This window comes from Pan troglodytes, chromosome 6, assembly GCF_028858775.2.
Source record: "Pan troglodytes isolate AG18354 chromosome 6, NHGRI_mPanTro3-v2.0_pri, whole genome shotgun sequence".
Taxonomy (NCBI): Eukaryota; Metazoa; Chordata; class Mammalia; order Primates; family Hominidae; genus Pan; species Pan troglodytes.
In genome coordinates, this window is record NC_072404.2 from 111,177,023 (window position 1) to 111,198,855 (window position 21,833).

The following is a 21,833-nucleotide window of genomic DNA, read 5'->3' on the forward strand; positions in this document are numbered from 1 at the left end:
GCTCCTCTTGATGTCCAGCCACCTGTGTGTGTACCCACTGGGGTCTCAGGGTTTTCATAGGCACAGGATGGGTGGGGGGCGGGGGGCGTGGTGGGCCAGGGTGGTCTTGGAAAATGCGACATTTGGGCATATAAACAGGAGTGCCTGTCCTCACCTAGGTCCGTGGGCACAGGCCCAAGGGTGGAGCCCTTGCCAGGGACCCTGCCTTTCTCCTCTCAGCACTTCCCTGTCCCCCCTCCTGTATCAGTGGCACATGCCTGCAGGCCCAGCTACTTAGGAGGCTGAGGTGGGAGGATCACATGAGCCCAGGAGGTTGAGGCTTCAGTGAGCTGTGATTGCACCACTGCACTCCAGCCTGGACAACAGATCAAGGTCTCATTTCTAAAACAACAAAAAAAAAAAAAGAGAGAGAGAGAGGGAGGGCCAGGACAAGAGCCCCTCTTTCTAGTGTTTCCAGAAGGAAGCTTCGAAAAGGTTCTGCTCATCCAAACTCTCCCCTCCTCCTGCTCCCTCCCAGTCATCCCTGACTACAGCTATTTCTGATGTCCCTAAACTCCTGTGACTGAGTCCTCCTCCCAGAGCTGGGGCCAGGTCCAGCCATGATGCTGTGCAGCCCGCTTTCTGCAGCAGGAAACCGTGTGCCTCAGTTTCCCCGACAGGGCTGCTCTCCTGGTGTCCTGGCGTTCCTCTCCAGGGAGAAAAACCACACGTTCCACAGGTGTTCAGCAAGCCAGGGGGAAAGGAGAACCCAGCTCTGGGGACGGGAGCCTGGATTCCAGTCCCAGCCGCCTGGACCTGCTGCAGAAGGGGGCCTGTGTGACCGCGACAGTGGCTAGGGTGCAGGCTTTCCATGCCCGGTCTGTGAGCCTGGCCCTGGGGCCTCCTGGCTCTGGGCTTACAGAGTGGGTAGCAGACCTATAACTCCTGCTTCCTGCCTCTGGCTTCCTGCTGCCCTGAGGCCTCTGCAAGCAAGGGCTCTTGCCTCCGGGGAGCACGCCCAGGACTGTGGCAGGGGCTCCCAAAGGCCGGGGACAGGCCCGAGCAAGCGGAGAGCCCCCCCGCCTGCCCGGAGGAGGGGAAGCGGCGCTGGTGAATCACACCGGGCTTACAAATTAGTCTGAGTGGATTTCCTCCCCTGGCCTCCTCCTTCATAGGACCGGAGGCAGGAAGAACCGGTGAGAAATCTGGTAGAGACGTGAAAACCCCGGGGGTGAGATGGTTGGGAGATGTTTGTTCCTGGGGGGCGGGAAGTGTGAGGGTGCAGTGGCCTTGAGAAGGGGGAGCCGTGAGTTCTGCACCCACAGTGGGACCCTCAGTTTTCCCCATCTGAGAAATGGTGCCAGCAGCCAGGACCCCTTGAGGCTGCCATCGGGAAGCTTAGTGCCATTGGAAGGAGGTGGGCTTTGGGGTCATCGGCCTGGGGTTTGGAGGGCAGAGCCTTCCCCTGTCCCCCTTTCCCCCTGTGTAGATGGAGTCCTTGACAGAACTTGCAGCCTCTCCAAGCTGCAGCCCCCTCACCCAGGTGACACTGCAATGAGTCAGTTGTCGTGACTGGGTCGCACTGTTTGACTCAACTGACCACAGGGCCAGGGCCAGTTCTTGGGGTCAGAGACACTCTGAGGGGTCTCTGCTCCCAGCCAGGGGACCCTGGAGAGCAAGTGTCCTCTGGAACTGGAATTCCAGGTCTGCCTGGGGTTGAGTCAGAGAATACTTAGCACTCTCGGTTTCCAGAGGTAACTGAGGTCCTGGGAGTGGCCAAGCCAGGAAGGGAGCTTGGAACGAGCCCAGCTGCCTGGCAGGGGGACAGCTGTTCCCCAGACAACACTGGAACAAGCAGGGGAGATGCCTTCCCCTTTCAACCCTCACCCCTAACCTCTCACCTCTAACTCCTCAGGGTCAGCAGGCTGTCCCTGTCCCCCAGCCCCACAGCCCTTGACCCCTTCCCTGGCCAGCCACCACCCTGACCTTGGCTGTTCTGCAAATTCTTCCCGAAATCTCCTTCCTCCAAGCCTTTGGCCACATCGTATGTTTCCCTACTCATCACGATCAGTCTCCAGCCTGCTTTAGAACACCTCTCGGACGGCCGTGGTGGCTCCCGCCTGTAATCCCAGAACTTTAGGAGGCCAAAGTGGGCGGATCGCCTGAGTTCAGGAGGTCGAGACCAGCCTGGACAACACGGCAAAACCCTGTCTCTACTAAAAGTACAAAAATTAGCCAGGCGTGGTGGTGTGCGTCTGTAATCCCAGCTACTCGGGAGGCCGAGGCAGGAGAATCGCTTGAACCTGGGAGGTGGAAGTTGCAGTGAGCTGAGATAGCACCACTGCACTCTAGCCTGGGTGACAGAGTGAGACTGTGTCTCAAAAGAAAACACAAAAAACAAAAAACAACAAAAACAAAAGGAAGCCAACAGTGCTGCCTTCAGTCTGTGGCTGAAGGCCCAAGAGCTCCTGGCAAACCACTGGTTTAAGTTCAAGAGTTCAAAAGCTGAAGAACTTGGAGTCTGATGTTCGAGGGCAGGAAGCTTCCAGCACAGAAGATGAAGGCTGGAAGACTCAGTGAGTCTTCTTATTCCACTTTCTTCTTTCTGCTTTATTCTGGCCTCACTGGCTGATTAGATGCTGCCCACACAGATTAAGGGTGGGTCTGCTTCTCTCAGTCCACCGACTCAAATGTTAATTTCCTCTACCAACACCCTCACAGACATACCCAGAAACAATACTTTGCATCCTTCAATCCAATCAAGTTGATACTTAATATTAGCCATCACACCTACCTACTGAATTTGAGAGCCTAGGCCACTTTCTGACCTTCCCTGAGCAATCCCAGGCTGCCATAAAAAATGCCTGCAAATTCTTTGACACTTTTTCCATGGAGAGGCGGGATCTATACCATCATTCCTTGCCAACAGGCAGGCTTTTGTGACTGCTTTGACCAAGAAAGTAGGGTAGAAGTGTCACTATGTGACTTCTGAGGTTAAGTCACAAAAAGCCATGGAGCTTCTACCTTATTTGCTGGGACTTTGTGCTGAAGCCCTGAGTCACTCTATGACGAGTCTGACTACCATGAGGCGGCCATGTTGTAGGGAAGACCAAGTCATACGAAGAGGCCCCGTGTCTGTACTCCAGTCAGCAGTCCCTGCCTTTGAGTCATCATCCGAGCCTCCCAGACAACAAACGTGTGAATGACCAGTCTTCAAGTGATTCTGGCACCAGCCATGGAGTCATCCCCATCCTTAGAGTCCCCCGAGCTGAGGCCCTAGACATTATGACAAGCCACCCTCACCATCCCTTTTCTGAATTTCTGATCCATAAGAACTCCTGAGCACACTGCTATGCTTTGGGGTGTTTTTTTGTTTTTTGTTTTTCTTTGAGATAGAGTCTCACTCTGTTGCCCAGGCTGGAGTATAGTGGTGTGATCTCAGCTCACTGCAACCTCCACCTCCTGGGTTTAAGCGATTCTTCTGCCTCAGCCTCCCAAGTAGCTGGGATTACAGGCGCCCAACACCACGCCCAGCTAATTTTTGTATTTTTAGTAGAGACTGGTTTCACCATGTTGGCCAGGCTGGCCTCGAAGTCCTGACCACAAGTGATCTGTCCACTTCGGCCTCCCAAACTGCTGGGATTACAGACATGAGCCACCATGCGCTGTGCTTTGGGGTGATTCTTTACAAAATATCATAATAACCATCACAGTGAGATTTAAATGTGATCTGTAGGGGGACAGGCTACACAGCCATAGTCTACTCCTCAGGGCTCTGGGGAAGATGAGAGCATGAATTTGAAATCAGATGAAAGTGACTTCAAGTCCTGCTGGACCACTTGCTCTGTGACCTCACCCACATCACTGAATTTCCCAGAATCCTCAGCTTCTCCACCTGTCACATGGAATCAGTTTTCACTTGGCAAGTTTGTTACATGCCTGGCGCTTGTAGATTGCGGCTACCAATCCTGTCTGGTTATTGGCAGAGGACATGCTGCCCGTGACAAGACACTGAGCCAAGAGATGCCTCTATTGGGCTTCCAGAACATGCTTCCTGTGCCAAGGCTCCAGTGTCCTTAGTGGAAGAGAGACGCCCTCACGGCCTGCCCTTTCTGGCCTGGCCAGGGCAGCATGACTCATTGGATGACCCCTCGCCCCATCCCAAATGTCACAGCCCTGCACCATGGCTTCCCTTAGACCCTGTGGCCCAAGGACAGACAGTAGGCTGGGTCCACAGGAAACACCCAAAGCCACAGAATGCCATTTGCCCATTCCCCCATCTGTATCTCCTTTACCCATCTCTGTCACATATTGAGAAAATGGCTCCAGATTGGGGGTGCACACAGCCCCTGAGCTCCTGCAGCCATCAAGGCTCCTGACAGGCTGGAGCCGACCGAGAACTAGAGGCCGGCTCAGGCCAGAGCAGCCACACATAGCATTTCAGACAGACCCTGACTCAGGGCCAGTTCGCCTCTTTCTCCCTTACGCCAGAGGAAATAGCCTTGCATGTCCATCAACTCTCTCATTGCCAGGTGGGATGCCTGAGATGTTGACAGAGACGGTGGGCTGTCTTTTCCGAAAGCCCCTGGTGTCCCCTCCTCCCCAGCTCCCATCCCATCTGGAGCCTTCTTCCAGCTGGAGGTCACTTAGAAAAGACAAAGAAACCTTTAAACTAAGAATGCCTCCTGGAATGCCTCTTGCCTGTTTTATAGCTGCAGCTCAGCGGGCTGGTGAATGTGCTCTCTCGCCCATAGAAGCTCAAGAGAGGCATCCCATTCAAGGGGCCTGTGGTCACAGCATCCTGCTGTAAAAATAGCTGTGGATGGCCAGGCACGGTGGCTCACGCTTGTAATCCAAGCACTTTGGGAGGCAAGGTGGGAGGATCACTGAGGTCAGGAGTTCGAGACCAGCCTGGCTAACATTGTGAAACCCCATCTCTGCTTACAAAAAAAAAAAAATTAGCCGGGTGTGGTGGCACACACCTGTAATCCCAGCTACTCAGGAGGCTGAGGCAGGAGAATCATTTGAACCCAGGAGGCGGAGGTTGCAGTGAGCCGAAATCACACCACTGCACTCCAGCCTGGGAGATGGAGGAAGACCCTGTCTCAAAAAAAAAAAAAAAAAAAAAAAAAAGAAAGAAAGAAAAGAAAAGAAAAAAAAAGCTGTAGAATCAATGGCTGACAGGAGGAAAAGGGGTAGGGTTTCTCTGCCCAGTGGGACTGGAAGTCACCCTAAAAGTGAGTAGATGAGGTCTCTGAGCCAGGTCTGGGAACCTGTGGCTGGATCTTGTTTGCTCTTTTTTTTTTTTTCTTTTTTTTGAGACAGGGTCTCACTCTGTTGCCTAGGCTGGAGTGAAGTGGCACAATCAGGGCTCACTACAGCCTCCCAGCCTCAAGCAATCCTCCCACTTTAACCTCCCGAGTAGCTGGGACTACAGGTGCACACCACCATGCCTGGCTGATTTGTGTATCTTTTGTAGAGATGGGGTCTCGCTATGTTGCTCAGGCTAACCTCAAACTCCTGGGCTCAAACGATCCTCCCGCCTCAGCCTCCCAAAGTGCTGGGATTACAGGTGTGAGCCACCGCACCCAGCCGGCTTCCTGACTTTTGAGGTTTTGGGACTCCAACTGGCTTCCTTGCTCCTCAGCTTGCAGACGGCCTATTGTGGGATTGTGTGAGACAATTCTCCTTAATAAACTCCCTTTCATATATACATCCATCCTATTAGTTCTGTCCCTCTAGGGAACCCTGGCTAATACAGTAGGGGAGCCAGAATTCAGATCCAGGCCTGAGGGACTCTGTCCCACAGCCAACTATGTGAGCCCAGGAAGTCCAGGAAACTCAGTGGGGGGTGGCACAGCATGGCAGGTGGTGACTCTCTGGCTACAGCCAGGAAGGCCTGCATTTGGAAAGGGGCCCAAGAAGGGAAGAGAGGTCGGGCCCCCTTTGGCTGCTGAGAGTGACCTTGAGAGGAGGCTGGGCCTTCCTTCAATGCCAGCTCCCTCTGACTCAGCCTGGACTGGGGCATCACCTCTCTGGGTCTGCGTGTCCCCACATGCCCTTCCTTAAGCCCCTGACCCAAGCCCTGGGGGAGGGAGGGGCTTACACTGCTCCCTCTTGCCTCACTCTCCATTGACAGCTGTAGAAACTGAGGCTCACAGGCTGGGCGTGGAGGCTCATGCCTATAATCCCAGCATTTTGGGAGGCCGAGGTGGGTGGATCACCTGAGGTCAGGAGTTTGAGATCAGCCTAGACAACATGGCAAAACCCTGTTTCTAGTAAAAATACAAAAACTAGCCAGGTGTGGTGCTGCACGCCTATAATCCCAGCTACTCGGGAGCCTGAGGTAGGAGAATCGTTTGAACCCGGGAGACAGAGGTTGCAGTGAGCCCAGATCGTGCCACTGCACTCCAGCCTAGGCAACAGAGTGAGACTCTGTGAAAGAAAGAGAGAAAGAAAGAAAGAAAAAAAGAAAGAAAGGAAGGAAGGAAGGAAAGGAAGGAAGGAAGGGGAAGGGAAGGGAAGGAAGGAAGGGAAGGAAGGAAGGAAGGAAGGAAAGAAGGAAACTGAGGCTCAGGAGGGCTGAGCCTCCTAAGCCAGCTGCTTCACCAACCTTCTGCCAGCTCTAGCCCTTTCATCCTTCTGCCCTGTCAGTCCCTGCCCTCTGCAAGTGGGACAGGGGTGAGGGGAGTGTAGGAGCTCAGGTACGTGCATTCTCCAGCCCCCGTGGCATTTCTGCAGGGGTTTGGAGCAGAAGAGAATGATGGGGTGGGCAGAGTCCCCGGAGCCTGCGTGGAGGAGGAGAGAGAGGATGAGCTGGGCCCTGCTGGATGCCTGCTTTCCCTATCTTTCCCCTAAGAGCCAGGCCGACCTCGTCCTGCTGGACGGCTGAGGAAACTGAGGCCTGGAGCAGCGAGGGGCCTGCTCAAGGTGCACCACTGCAATGCCAGCCGCGACTCCACCCACCCCATTCCCTAAGGGATGCCTGGGAGGTGAATAACCTGGAAGTTCAGGTGGGACCTCCTGGAGGATCTAGGCATCCCTGTAGTGGACAGTGGCTCAGGCAGGCAGTGCCCAGGCTCGGAACCCTCCCAGGGGCCTGGAGGTTGCCAAATGGGCCCAATTTGCTGTGCTAATGTGGGCTTTCTGCTGCTTGGAAACTGTGCACACCCTCCTCCGAGAGCTGAGCCAGCAGCAACAGGACAGACTATAATTATGACAAGTTACATCCTGTTGTCCTGGCTCAGTTATTAGCCACATCGCCCAGCACCCAGCAGCTTGCACTCCGGGGGTCTGCCAGAAGCAGGGAGGGTGAGGTGAACCATTTGTTAACACTCGCCCCCCATCCTGCCATACAACTTCTCCCCCACCCCCTGCCAACTAGGGATGCCTTTTCCTGCTAGTTACTCATCCCCTAAACCTGACCTCAATCGCCCTCCAAGGGAGATCGCTGAGCTGGACATTCCACCAGCCTCTACAGACCGGGGCACCCACAGCAGGGAGGATGGCGGACAGTAGGGAGTCCTCCCGAAAGATATCCCACAGCAACCCTCATTTTGCCGCCTTTAATCCCACACTTCTGGGGCTGGGCTCTGAGACAGGAATGCCATCCATGTTTGTGCCTTGCACAACTCCAGGGAAGCCACTCACATAGACTGCAACAACTTAGAACCTTAGACTCCAATTAAACTGTGGCCTCTGCAGTTGGGCAGTGTACAACTTGAACGGCTGTACATGTTCTGCAAGGTACAATTTCTCAACTCCTTCCCTCAAGCAAATAAGACACAAGTCCTGGAGGCACAGATCTGTCCACCCAGCTGACAAATTCCGGGACTGCATTTCCAGAATGTTCTATGTGAAGTGGGAAAAGGATTCTTTCTCTTCTCTCCTCCTCTGGGCCAGTGTCATCATGGGAGTTCTGAGTACAGTTGCAAGCCTGCTCTGGGAGAGAAACAGATACATGGAAGGAGAAATTCCAGGAGCTTGGGAGACAGCAAGGACCCAGACCCACATTGTCTGAGCCTGGCTGATGTTCTTCAGTCAGCAGAGCTTCTCGGACCTCAAGTTTAGACAGTTAGATTCATCATGAATTTTGGTTCATGGAACACCCGATCATTGACCCATAGCTGGCCCTTTTTTTCTCCATCTGGTTCATTAATTGATTGATTGGCTGATACAGTGAACATCCATGAACACCACCCAACTCAGGGACTAGAATGTCACCAATAACTTATGTCACTTGTGCCTTCTGATATAGTTTGGCTGTGTCCCCCGCCAAATCTCATCTTGAATTGTAGCTCTCACAATTCCCACGTGTCATGGGAGGGACCTGGTGGGAGGTCATTGAATCATGGGGGTGGGTCTTTTTCATGCTGCTGTTCTCATGATAGTGAATAAATCTCATGAGATCTGATGGTTTTATAAAGAGGAGTTTCCCTGCACAGGCTATTTCTCTGGGCTGCTGCCATGTGAGACGTGCCTTTCACCTTCCGCCATGATTGTGAGGCCTCCTCAGCCACGTGGAGCTGTGAGTCCATTAAACCTATTTCTTTTGTAAATTACCCAGTCTCGGGCATGCCTGTATCAGCAGTGTGAAAACGGACTAATACATATTCCTACCCACCTGCCCTCCTTCACACAGAGGAATGACCATCCTGAACTTATGCATATTATTCTCACCCTGATTTTATGACATCTACATGTACACTTAAACAATACATACTTGAATTTTGCTTGTTTTTAAACTTTTTTTTTTTTTTGAGATGGAATATTGCTCTGTCGCCCAGGCTGGAGTGCAGTGGCATGATCTCAGCTCACTGCAACCTCTGCCTCCAGGGTTCAAGCGATTCTCTTGTCTCAGCCTCCCAAGTAGCTGGGACTACAGGTGCACACCACCACGCCCAGCTAATTTCTGTATTTTTAGTAGAGATGGGGTTTCACCATGTTGGCCAGGCTGGTCTCCAACTCCTGACCTCAGGTGTTCTGCCCGCCTCAACCTCCCAAAGTGCTGGGATTTCAGGCGTGAGCCACCACGCCTGGGCGATTTTTTTTTAAGACGGAGTTTTACTCTTGTTGCCCAGGCTGGCATGCAATGGTGTCATCTCTGCTCCCTGCAATCTCCACTTTCTGGGTTCAAGCGATTCTCCTGCCTCAGCCTCCCGAGTAGCTAGGAGTACAGACATGCGCCACCACGCCCGGCTAATTTTGTATTTTTAATAGAGACAGGGTTTCACCATGGTGGTCAGGCTGGTCTTGAACTCCTGACCTCAGGTGATCTGCCCGCCTCAGCCTCCCAAAGTGCTGGGATTACAGGTGTGAGCCACTGTGCCCCGTCACTACATGAATTTTATTACAAAAAAATTTCTTGGCCAGGCTTGGTGGTTCACAGCTGTAATCCCAGCACTTTGGGAGGCCGAGGTAGGAGGATCGCTTGAGGCCAGGGGTTCAAGACCAGCCTGGGCAACACAGCTAAACTCTGTCTCTACTAAAAATAAATAAATAAATAAATAAAATAATTAGCTGGGCATGGTGGCATGTGTCTGTCATCCCAGCTACTCAGGAGGCTGAGGTGGGGGAAGATCACTGGAGCCCAGGGGTTTGAAGTGAGCAAAGACGGCACCATTGCACTTTAGCCTGGGCCACAGAGTGAGATCACTTCTCAACAAATGTGTATTTTTCTTTCTTTAGTAATAACTAACCTCAGCTTACTGTAATTTTTTTACTTTATAAGCCTTCCAATTCTTTTTAACTTTTTTACTCTTTTGTAATAACATTTACTTTAAAACACAAACATATCATACAGCTGTACAAAAATATTTTCTTAGGCCAGGCGCGGTGGCTCATGCCCGTAATCCCAGCACTTTGGGAGGCCAAGGTGGGCGGAACACTTGAGGTCGGGAGTTCGAGACCATCCCAGCCAACATGGTGAAAACCCGTCTCTACTAAAAATACAAAAAATTAGCCCAGGCATGGTGGCGGGTAACTGTAGTCCCAGCTACTCGGGAGGCTGAGGGAGGAGAATCGCTTGAACCCAGGAGGTGGAGGTTGCAGTGATCTGAGATCTCGCCACTGCACTCCAGCCTGGGTGACAGAGCAAGTCTCCATCTCAAAATAAATAAATAAATAAAAATAAAATAAATTTTTTTCTTTATATTCCTATTCTATAAGCTTTTTGCTATTTTTAATTTTTGTTTTTACTTCTTAAACTTTTTTGTTAAAAACGAAGACACAAACACACACGTTAGCCTGGGCCTACATGGGATCAGCATCATCAATATCACTGTCTTCCACCTCCACATCTTATCCCACTGAAAAGTCTTCTAAAACTCCTGGGGCTATCATCGCCTATGACAACAATGCCTTCTGGATACTTCCTGAGGGAACTGCCTGAGGCCGTTTTATAGTTAACTTTTTTTTTTTTAATAAGTAGAAGGAGTACACTATAAAATAATGATAAGAAGCGTAGTATAATAAATACATAGACCGGGTGCAGCGGCTCACGCCTGTAATCCCCACACTTTGAAAGGCCAAGGCGGGCAGATCACTTGAGGTCAGGAGTTCGAGACCAGCCTGGCCAACATGGAGAAACCTAGCAAAAAATACAAAGATTAGCCAGGCTTGGTGGCACATAAATCTCAGCTACTCGGGAGGCTGAGGTAGGAGAATCACTTGAACCTGGGAGTCAGAGGTTGGAGTGAGCCGAGATCAAGCCACCGCACTCCAGCCTGGGCGAGAGAGCGAGACTCTGTCTCAAAAAATAATAATAATAAAATACATATATACATAAACCAGTAGCATAGTCATTTGTTATCATTATCAAATATTATGTACTATATATCATTGTATGTGCTAGACTTCTTTTTTTTTTTTTTTTTTTAAGACAGGGTCTCGTTCTGTTGCCCAGGCTGGAGTACAGTGGTGCAGTCACAGCTCACTGCAGCCTCAATCTCCTGGGCTCAAGTGTTCCTCTTGCCTCAGCCTCCCAAAGTGCTGGGATTACAGGTGTGAGTCACTGCACTTGGCCTTGCTTATTTTTAAACTTTAAATAAAGTTTAAAGTTAGCAAAAGTCTCTAGGAGTTGCCTTTTCACTGGACATGACACAATCAGGCATCACTTAATGACAGAGATACGTTTTCTGAGAAATATGTTCTTAGGTGATTTTATTGCTGTGTGAACATCCTAGAGTGTATTTGCACAAATCTAGATGGACTAGCCTCCTACACATCTAGGCTAGAGGGTCTAACCTGTTGCTTCTGGGCTACAGACCTGTATAGCGTGTGACTGCATTGAATGCTGAAGACGCTTGTAACACAGGGGTAAGTGGGCAGGCATTTGGCCATCTCACACTATTTAGATGAGGGATTCCTCCTTCACCAATGGGGTGAATAGGAGATGGTCAGGGCACATGTGACTTGCTTTGATCAATGGCATGAGAGGAGAAATGATGGGCCAGTCCCAAATCTAAAGCCTTGACTCTCTCCTTCTGCCTTCAACCCATGCCATGACCAAGAGAGAAGCTGCACCCTCAGCCTGGGACCCAGGAAGAATATACTCAGAGCAGAGCAGCCCTGGCCAATCCCCAGACTCTCAGCTTGAGTCAGGACTTCCCACCAAGCTCAACATAGCCCCAACCTAGATCAACCAAGCCCCAGCCAAGCTGCAGAGCCATTAGCATTAACGAATGTAGCTTTGAGCCAGCAGAGATGGGGGTGATCTGTTACTCAGCGTTATGGTGTCAATGGCTAATCCATTGCATCAAAATTCACTTATGTTGCTATATGACGCCACATGTGGCTTATTCTTAATTGTGTAACTATAGGCCCATTCATGTATCCACTTTTCTTATTGATGAGTATTTGAGTTGTTTCAATCTTTTGCTACCATAAATAGCACTGTCTTAACCTTCTTTTAAATTTCTCAGCCAGGTGCGATGGTATACGCCTGTAATCCCAGCACTTTGGGAGGCTGAGACGGGCAGATCACCTGAGGCCAGGAGTTCGAGACCAGCCCAGCCAACATGGTGAAACCCTGTCTCTACTAAATACAAAAATTAGCCGGGCGTGGTGGCAGGTGCCTGTAGTCCCAGCTGCTCGGGAGGCTGAGGCAGAGAATTGCTTGAACCTGGGAGGCGGAGGCTGCAGTGAGCCAAGATTGCGCCACTGCACTCCAGCCTGGGTGACAGAGTGAGATTCCATCTCAAAATAAATAAATAAATAATCTTGATGTGTGTGGGCAAGAGTTTCTCTGGAGAATATAGCTAGAAGTAGAAACGCACATATTCAACTTTACAAGATAGTATCAAATTGTTTTTCAAAAAGGCTGCACCAATTGTCACTCCTACCAGTCATCCATGAGACCCGGCTCATTTCATCCTATCCAATATCTGCTGTCAGAGTTGGGTGTTTTTTTTATTTTTGCTTTGTTTTGTTTTGGGTTTTGTTCTTGCTTTTTCCTTTCTTTCTTTCTTTCTTTTTTTTTGGGGGGGGACAAAGAGACAGGGTGTCACTCTGTTGCTCAGGCTGGAGTGTAGTGTTGCAATCGCAGCTCACTGCAGCCTCAAACTCCTTGGCTCAAGCAATCCTCCTACCTCAGCCTCCTGAGTAACTGAAACTGCAGGTACACTCTCCATGCCTGGATAATTTTTATTTTTTTATTTTTGTAGAGATGGGGGGTCTCGCTATGTTTCCCAGGCTGGTCTCAAACTCTTGGCTTCAAGCAATCTTCTTGCCTCTGCCTCCCAAAGTGTTGGGATTACAGGTGTGAACCACTGCACCTGGCAGAAAAATATTTTTTTATGAATGTAGTGTAGCCCAAGTTCTCCATCTTAATGTAGCCAAATTTTTCTTTGCTGTTTTGGTGTGTCTCACACCACTTCACTAATAGCAAGCAACATTAATGGCAACTAGATGCTAAATGTTCTATAACAGGGATAAGTTGAATTATGTCAAATCCACACAATGAAATACTATACTGCAGGCCAGGCATGGTGGCTCACGTCTGTAATCCCTGCACTTTGGGAGGCTGAGGTGGGCGGATCACCTGAGGTCAGGAGTTTGAGACCAGCCTGGCCAACATGATGAAACTCCATCTCTGCTTAAAATGCAAAAATTAGCTGGGCATGGTGGTGTGCACCTGTAATCCCAGCTATTCAGGAGGCTAAGACAGGAGGATTGCTTGAACCCGGCAGGTGGAGGTTGCAGTGAACTGAGGTCATGCCACTGCACTCCAGCCTGGGTGACAGAGCAAGAACCCGTCTCAAAAAAAAAAAAAGAAAAGAAAAGAAAAGAAAAATATTATACTGTAGTTAAAAATCATTATTTCAAACACATATGATATTAAAAGATATTCACATTGTAATAAGTAAAACGGCTAAGTAACAAAATTTGATTCTAAATGTGTTAAGATAAACTGAAATGTCTTCCACCTGTCATTAGACCCAGACTTAGAATAAAAATCAATCTAATCCAAGCTGAGTCCATCCACGCAGGTTAGAAAAGAGCCCTTTATTGCTAGAGAGGGTTTTATGGTGATGTAAGTCAGGCTTCCCAGGAAAATCTACGGAGGGGACAAGACCAACGCCGTATAAATGAAGGAAACAGATTCATCTTTTTTTACAGAGTCTTTTTTTTGAGACCGAGTCTCACTCTGTCACCCAGAGTGGAGTGCAGTAGTATGATCTCGGTTCACTGCAACCTCTGCCTCCCAGGTTCAAGCAGTTCTCTTGTCTCAGCCTCCTGAGTAACTGGGATTACAGGTGTGCGCCACCATGCCCGCCTAATTTTTGTATTTTTAGTAGAGACGGGGTTTCACCATGTTGGCCAGACTTGTCTTGAACTCCTGACCTCAAGTGATCCACCCACCTGGGCCTCCCAAAGTGCTGGGATTACATGTGTGAGCCACCGCACCCAGCCCAGGTTCATCTTGATTTGAAATTGGCCATGTTACTTCTGAGAAAGAAATGATGAAAGCAGTGGTCATTTTGGTGAGATGTGCTTAGTTCTTGCCCTCCTGAGGGTGGTCCCTGCCGCCCTCTCTGGGAGGATCCTGAGGTGGTCTGGGGTGCCAATCTTTGTTCCCCAGCAAAGCACCAGAAGGGGCCAGTGGAGGGTAGGGGAGACGGGGAGAGTCAAAAATTTCTGTCATATAAGATTAGAAACAAGTCAAGTGTGGTGGCTCATGCCTGTAATCCCAGAGTTTTGGGGGGCCGAGGGGGGAAGATCGCTTGGGCCCAGGAGTTCAAGACCAGCCTGAGCAACATAGCAAGACCCCGTCTCTACAAAAAATGTAATAATTAGCTGGGTGTGATGGCACAGGCCTGTAGTCCCAGCTACTCAGGAGTCTGGGGTGGAAGGATCCTCGAGCCCAAGAGTTCAAGGCTACAATGAGCTATGATGGCACCACTGCACTCCAGCCTGGGTGACCGAGGAAGACCCTGTCTCTAAAAAATAAAGTCAAGAGGGCAGGCACGGTGGCCAGCACTTTGGGAGGCTGAGGTGGGTGGGTCACTTGAGGCCAGGAGTTCGAGACCAGCCTGGCCAACATGGGGAAACCCCATCTTTACTAAAAATGCAAAAATTCCCCGGTGTGGTAGCGCATGTCTGTAATCCCAGCTACTTGGGAGGCTGAGGCAGGAGAATGCAGTGAGCCAAGATTGCGCCACTGCACTCCAGCCTGGGTGACAGCAAGACTGTCTCAAAAAATAAAAATAAAATAATAAAATAAATAAAATCAGTATCTATTGGAAGGTGGAACTTCTTTGAGATTTGCATCAAAGTTACATTTGTATAACAAATGCCCTAATTTATTTATATTGTCTATTTCAGGTGGCTGGGTGCAGGTGGTGGGGGGAAGCCCCTACAGAGATTGGAGGGGGAGCTAAAGATTCCCTAAGCCCTCACTTGTGCTGTGTGTGGTGTAGGTGAAAGTGACAAGGGGTTTCTTTCTCCACAGGGGAGGAGAGGCGTATCTAAGACCGGGATGTATCTAACATGGGGACTTAGAGGGAGGGGGTGCAGAGGAGAAAGGAAAACAGGAAGAGGGTCTTCTCCTTCTCTCTGCTCCACCTCAGAGCCGCTAGCAGAGCTGGGCACATGGCGAGTTCTCCGGGAAACCTCCCAGGCTCTGCTCACGCTCCCACCTGGCCCCAGGTGACCTCGGGGTGCCCGCGCTGTGGGGAGCCTTCAAGGCGCCCGAGTGAACCTGGGGACTGTTTGAAGTCCCGGCACCTTCTAAGGATTCCGTTTAACAAGCTGGGTGCCGTGAGCACTTGGATGAAAGGTGCTATGTAAAGACATGATATCATAACCTATTAAAGCTCGTTTTCTTAGAAACAGGAAGGTCCATTTGCCAAGAGTAAACAGTGAGGGCAAGCCCTGCCCGGGCACAGGACCCCGTAGTTGAGAAAGTCATTCTGGGTGGGCTCAGGAGCCAGCGTGGGTCAGAGCGTGGGGGTGCAGAGGGGTTGGAGGTCTCCCCCGCGCCCCAACCCCAGGAGGGAGAAGTCAGCAGAAACAGCAGCTGGGGCCCCAGAGGGCTAGAGAATTCCAGCCTAGCAGGAATGAGGGAATTACTGGCCCGGTCTGGATGGAGGGGGCCACTCCGTCAAACTCAGAAACACCCCGACATCCTCTGCAGGATGTCACCTCCAAGAAGGGACAAATGGGGGGTGCTGGCCCTGTAATTCCCCTTTCATTAATTCTACAAATGTCAGGCCGGGCACGGTGGCTCACACCTGTAATCCCAGCACTTTGGAACGCCAAGGCGGGTGGACCATTTGAGGTCAGGCGTTCGAGACCAGCCTGGGCAACATGTTGAGATCCCTGTCTCTATTAAAAATACAAACAAGTAGCCAGATGTGGTGGTGTCTGCCCATAACGCCAGCTGCTTGGGAGGCTGAGGCAGGAGAATCTCTTGAACCCGGGAGCTGTAGGCTGCAGTGAGCTGAGATCGACCCACTGCACTCCAGCCTGGGCGTCTCAAACAAACAAACAAAAACATTTTTTGGAAGAGGTGGTGTCTGAGCTTCACCTGGAAGGATAAGTAGGACTTGAGGGACAGAACAGGAAGGGACACAAGCACCTTGAATATGTCCAGGGATTTCCAGAGGCAAAATGCACTTCACTCACCCAGCAGGAGGGCCCTGGGCTGGAAGCAGGGCCGGGCTTCCCATCCCTTCTTGAGCGTGAACAAGCCAAGGCTTCCAGTGGGCCTGTGACTCACCCCTGACCAGACTCCCCACCTCCCACCCAGCTCTCCCCGACCCCCACCATGCCAGGCCCTTGCACTGAGGCTGTGCCGCGTCTCCCCATCCTGCAGAGTCCAATCAGCTCCCCCAAACTCAACCTCAGGCCGCGACCCTCGCGAAGGCCCGGAGGAGCCAGGCGCTGCTTCCCAGCAACTGCGTTTCCTCAGCCTTGTTTACAGTTGTTGAACTATTTTCGTCAAATTAATTAAATACATGCTAAATCCTCTCCAATTTGTTGTGCGATAAATTAAAGATGCGAAGACTGTGAAACGCTCAAGAAAACCCACTGATGCTGATAAAAGCCGGCACCACAGCCCCGAGTCAAGCGTCAGGCAGTCCAGAGTCTGCTTCTACCACCCGGCTGAATCAGAGTGGGGTTCTGAGGTCTCAGCGGCCAGGGTCCCAGGGAGACTGCATGTCTACCCACAAAGGTGACTCAAGGCCCAGGGGTGGCCCATGTCACTGGAGAGCACAGTACATGGCTGCCAGGGGCACAGGACACAAAGTCCTTCCCCAGAGTGTACCGCAGGGCTTCCTACAACCCCTCAGGTCAGCAGCTTTCAGGAATAGCAACAGCTTGACCAGGCATGGTGGCTCACACTTGTAATCCCAGCACTTTGGGAGACTGAAGTGGGAGGGTCACTTGAGCCCAAGAGTTTGAGATCAGCCCGGGAAATACAGGGAGACCCCATCTCTACCAATAATTTGTTTAAAAACTAGCCGAGGCCAGGCGCGGTGGCTCATTCCTATAATCTCAGCACTTTGGGAGGCCGAGGTGGGTCAATCATTTGAGGCCAAGAGTTCAAGACCAGCCTGGCCAACATGGTTGGCCATCTCTACTAAAATACACATCTCTACTAAAAATACACAAAATTAGCTGGGCATAGTGGCATGCACCTGTAATCCCAGCTACTCAGGAGGCTGAGGCAGGAGAATCACTTGAACCTGGGAGGCAGAGGTTGCAGTGAGCTGAGCTCACCTCATTGCACTCCAGCCTGGGTGACAGAGCGAGACTTGATCTCAAAAAAAAAAAAAAAAGAAAAGAAAAATTAGCCAGGCGTGGTGGTGTGCACCATGAGTAGTCTCAGCGACTCCGAAGCTGAGGCAGGAGGACCGCTTGAGCCCGGGAGGTCAAGGCTGCAGTGAGCTATGATCACGCCACTGCACTCCAGCTTGGACGACAGAGTTAAGAACCTGTCTCCAAAAAAAAAAAAAAGAAAGGAATAGCAACAGCTAATGTTGATCTGAGATCGCAGTGCACAGTAACTCACGTAATCCTCATGCAACTCTCCAAGGGGGCAGGCGCTGCTATTATCCCATTGCACAGAGGAGAAAATGGAGGCACAGGAAGTAACTGGCCAAGTTCACACAGCCTGGGAGGACAAAAGGCCTGGATAGAGGCTGGGCTGTCCAGCTGTAGAGTCGGTGCTGGTAACCACTATGTACACGAGATCCTCCTCGAGATCCTCCTCTAGCTCTGGCCTGTGCCAGGCATGGCTTTGGCAGAATCAGCCACCACAGGCCAGACCACACCCCTAGGAGGCCTCTGGGGTCTGGGACACACACCATCCCACCCACCCCACAGCTAGCATCTACCTCGTTCTAGTCTTGTTCTGTGTAAAGTGTACCCCATTGGCCTACATGAGAGGGCAGGTCACCTATGAAAATCCCTTCACTCAGACAGGGGCCTCCTGCACCTGCCCGGGAAAAAAAGAGAGGCATGAGTGTTCCAGCCAGAGAAACTGAGGCACAGAGGGTCTTGCATCTGTGAGTCCGTGGCCTAAGCCCCCTTTCCTGGAGCAAGGTGATGTGTAGATTCAAAGTGACCCCACAGCCATTGCCCATGTGGATCCAGTGGAACCCCAGGCTGTGTGTTTGTTTGTTTCGAGACGGAGTTTCACTCTTGTCACCCAGGCTGGAGTACTATGGAGTGATCTCGGTTAACTGCAACCTCTGCCTACAGGGTTTAAGCAATTCTCCTGCCTCAGCCTCCTGGAATTATAGGCACGCACCACCACACCCAGCTAATTTTTGTATTTTTAGTAGAGAGGGGGTTTCACCATGTTGGTCCGGCTGGTCTCGAACTCCTGACCTCAAGTGATCCACCCGCCTCGGCCTCCCAACGTGCTAGGATTACAGGCGTGAGCCACCACGCCCGGCCTGTGTTTTCTTTATTCCATGTTGTGGATGAAGAGACTGAGGTCCAGAGAAGAACAGGGACGAGTGCCCAACACGCAAAGAGAGCGGGTAGGAGAGCTAAGTTCAGACCCGGGAAGGGCTGGCTGAGCTGCTGGTACCCAAAGCCCAGGTCCCATGCCGGGGCTCCCCGGTCACTGCCATCACTCCACTCCCCCAAGGTGGCAGGCAGTCTGGGTGTCTTGGGGCCCAGGGTACATTTCACAGAGCCTTGATTCCACTCTGTGAGGTGGGCACGGGTGTACCCCACCCGCTAAGCAGCACTGAGAGCCCAGAAACAACTGTGGATTTGAAAACATCTCGTAAACTCCAAATCCCAAAAAGGATGATGATTGTTGGAAATATTGATGCTGGAGAAGAGGATGGGGACAAATTAGGTGAGTTCCAGGCCAGTGCCTCTTGCTAAGACACATGCACCCCCTCAACAGACCTCATTCCTTAAAAAAATATATATATATAAATATATAAAAATATATTTTAAAAAATGTGTGTGTATATATATATATATATATATTTTTTTTTTTTTTTTTAAGAGACAGGGTCTCAGTCTATCACCCAGGCTGGAATGTAGTGACGCAATCATAGCTCATTGCAGCCTCGAACTCCTGGGCTCAAGTGATCCTCCTGCCTTACCCTTCCAAGTAGCTGGGACTACAGGAGTGCACCACCACACCTGGCTAAATTTTTTGTATTTTTAGTAGAGACGGGGTTTCACCATGTTGACCAGTATGGTCTCGATCTCTCAAACTTGTGATCTGCCCCCGCTTGGCCTCCCAAAGTGCTGGGATTACAGGCGTGAGCCACCATGCCCGGAAGCTTTTTTTTTTTTTTTTTTAGCTCATCAGCTATCAGTAGTGTCAGTGTATTTCATATGTATGGCCCAAGACAGTTCTTCTTCCGATGTGGCCCAGGGAAGCCAAAAGATTGGACACCCCTGGATTGGAGGGACACCAGTGGGGAAGAGCCAGGAGGATATGGGACCACCTGCGATCAAGGAGAAAGCTCACCCCCACTTTCTGTGCTGTGGCCAATGGGTGGTGCCAGTCCTGCTCCTTCAAGGAAGCAGAACCAGGAGGGGTATTTATTATAGAATAAGAATGAGCATTGGCCAGGCTCAGTGGCTCATACCTGTAATCCCAGTATTTTGGGAGGCTGAGGTGGGCAGATCACTTGAGGTCAGGAGTTCAAGACCAGCCTGGCCAACATGGTGAAACCCTGTCTCCACTAAAAATACAAAAATTAGCCAGGCATGGTGATGCGTGCCTGTAATCCCAGCTACTCAGGAGGCTGAGGCAGGAAAATCACTTGAACTCGGGAGGCGGAGGCTGCAGTGCGCTGAGATGGCACCACTGCACTCCAGCCTAGGCGACAGAGCGAGACTCCGTCTCAAAAAAAAAAAAAAAAAAAAAAGAATGAGCATTGAGATGGATGGGACGGTCTGCAGAAGTCAAGGTTCAAAGAGGGGGAGATGTACTGGGGACCAGGGAAAAGTCAGCGGCCAGCCCTCCCACAGCAGGGAGGCAGGCAGAAGAGCTGGAGCTTGCGGGGAATCCCGGAGCCCGGCGGATGTGGCTGCTGCAATATGAAGGCAGGGCCAGTGTAGACGCTTATGGAGGTCTCTTCACACCATCTCTGTAAGATCACAGCCAAGCGTCCAGGGAGCACGGGTCACTGTGACTTCTTAACAGGGCCAGCAGCCTGGGAGAAGAGCCAGCCACCAATCAGGGAATAGGACACGCAGAAGAGTGTGGATAAACTGGAACCTGCGGGCACCTCTCTGTCCGTCTCTCCGCCCTGCCTCTAGCCATGATGATGCTCAGAGCACAAAGTTCGCTTTAGTCCAACTCTAACTCAGACCCACAGCGGGAAGGGGATTCTAGGAAACAAGGCTCCAGCTTGGCCAACTTGACTCAGTACAAAACCAACACAGCAGGAAGAGATGGAGCCGCTTGCTGAGACCAGGTGCCGGGGATGGGGGCAGGTTCAGGGATGCCTGGTATGGTTGTGTATGTTGTTCACTGCTCAAGAGCACCTGGCTAAGGAGCCAGGAGGGGCTGAACCTGACCCTGGCATGAAGCCATATCTACCTGGAGGAAGGGGCATCTTTTTCTAACTTGCATAAGATACCATTCAAACCTGGGCAGGATGAGGGAAAGGCGTGGTGTGCTGGTTGAGGTGGGAAGTGTGGGGGTGTCCATAAGGTTAAGCTTCTCCCAGCATCTGTCATCCCCCTCTGTGACCAACACTGTAAGGGCCCCATACACAGGGCCCTTGCTGTCAGTTGGACTACCCAGTAACAGGCTTGTGGCATATGGTGATGGTCCTAAAATTCCCAGAGGGCAGGCAGTGCAAAAGCAGGCAGAGCCAGCTAACTTGGAGGGAGGATTGTGCCTTAGGCAGAGCTGTTTCAGATAGAACGAGATGTCTTTTGAGGTAGTGAGCTCCCCGTCACTGGAGGTATTCAAGCAGAGCCAGATGGATGCTTGCAGGGTTTGGTGCAGGGGATGTCATGAAGCTCCAGGTGGCAGTTCAGCCACTTGCTCCTCCTGGACAGTGAGTCAGACATGAACAAGACCTCGGAGGATTGGTGGCGGGTCTCGGGTGGGGTTGGGGGGAGTTCCTCTCCAGCCCTCCCCCACTCTTTGTCTCTGCTCAGTTCTTTTTGGAACCAGCTTAGGTATTTAGAAGATTAATTTCATGTTTGTGCAAAGCAGGGGATTAGGAGGGGAGGAGACTGAGGCTCTCTGCAGGTCGTTAATCTAAAAAAAGACTGCAAAATCGCTCTGGCCACGAGTCACAGCTGAGGGTGCCACTCACCGCCAGTAAGCCAGGGCTTTTCATCAGTTGTTTGCTTTCATTTTCTGCCATCTCAGGACCAACACTCTTGAGCTCTGGGGAAGGTCAAAGGCAGAACATGGTGGGGTGGCCTCCATGCCACAGAGCAAGGAGGCTGGAGTGCCACCCCCATCACGCCAAGGTCCAGACTGCAGACCTCAGACAGAATTCCTGCCATGAGGACCACCCTGATTCCTCAGTCCACTGCCACCTCCTGCCTCACTCCTCGGTGCTCCTGGAGGAACCAGAGGCTCAGAGAGGGCATGGATTCACCCCAGCACACACAGCAAGTTGCTGATTCCTGGCTCAGAGCTCCTCCTCGATGCTGCCACTTAGAGTTGAGGTGGTGGGAGCTGCTGGAGCCCTTCTGGAACTATCTGGAAGCACAGCCCATGCATCCAGGAGTCTAGGGGGATTTTTTTTTTTTTTTTTGTAACAGCATTATTGGGATAGAATTCCCAAGCCGTACAATTCATCCATTTAAAGCAGGAATGTCCAATCTTTTGGCTTCCCCGGGCCACACTGGAAGAAGAATTGTCTTGGGCCACACCTAAAATACACTAACACTAACGATAGCTG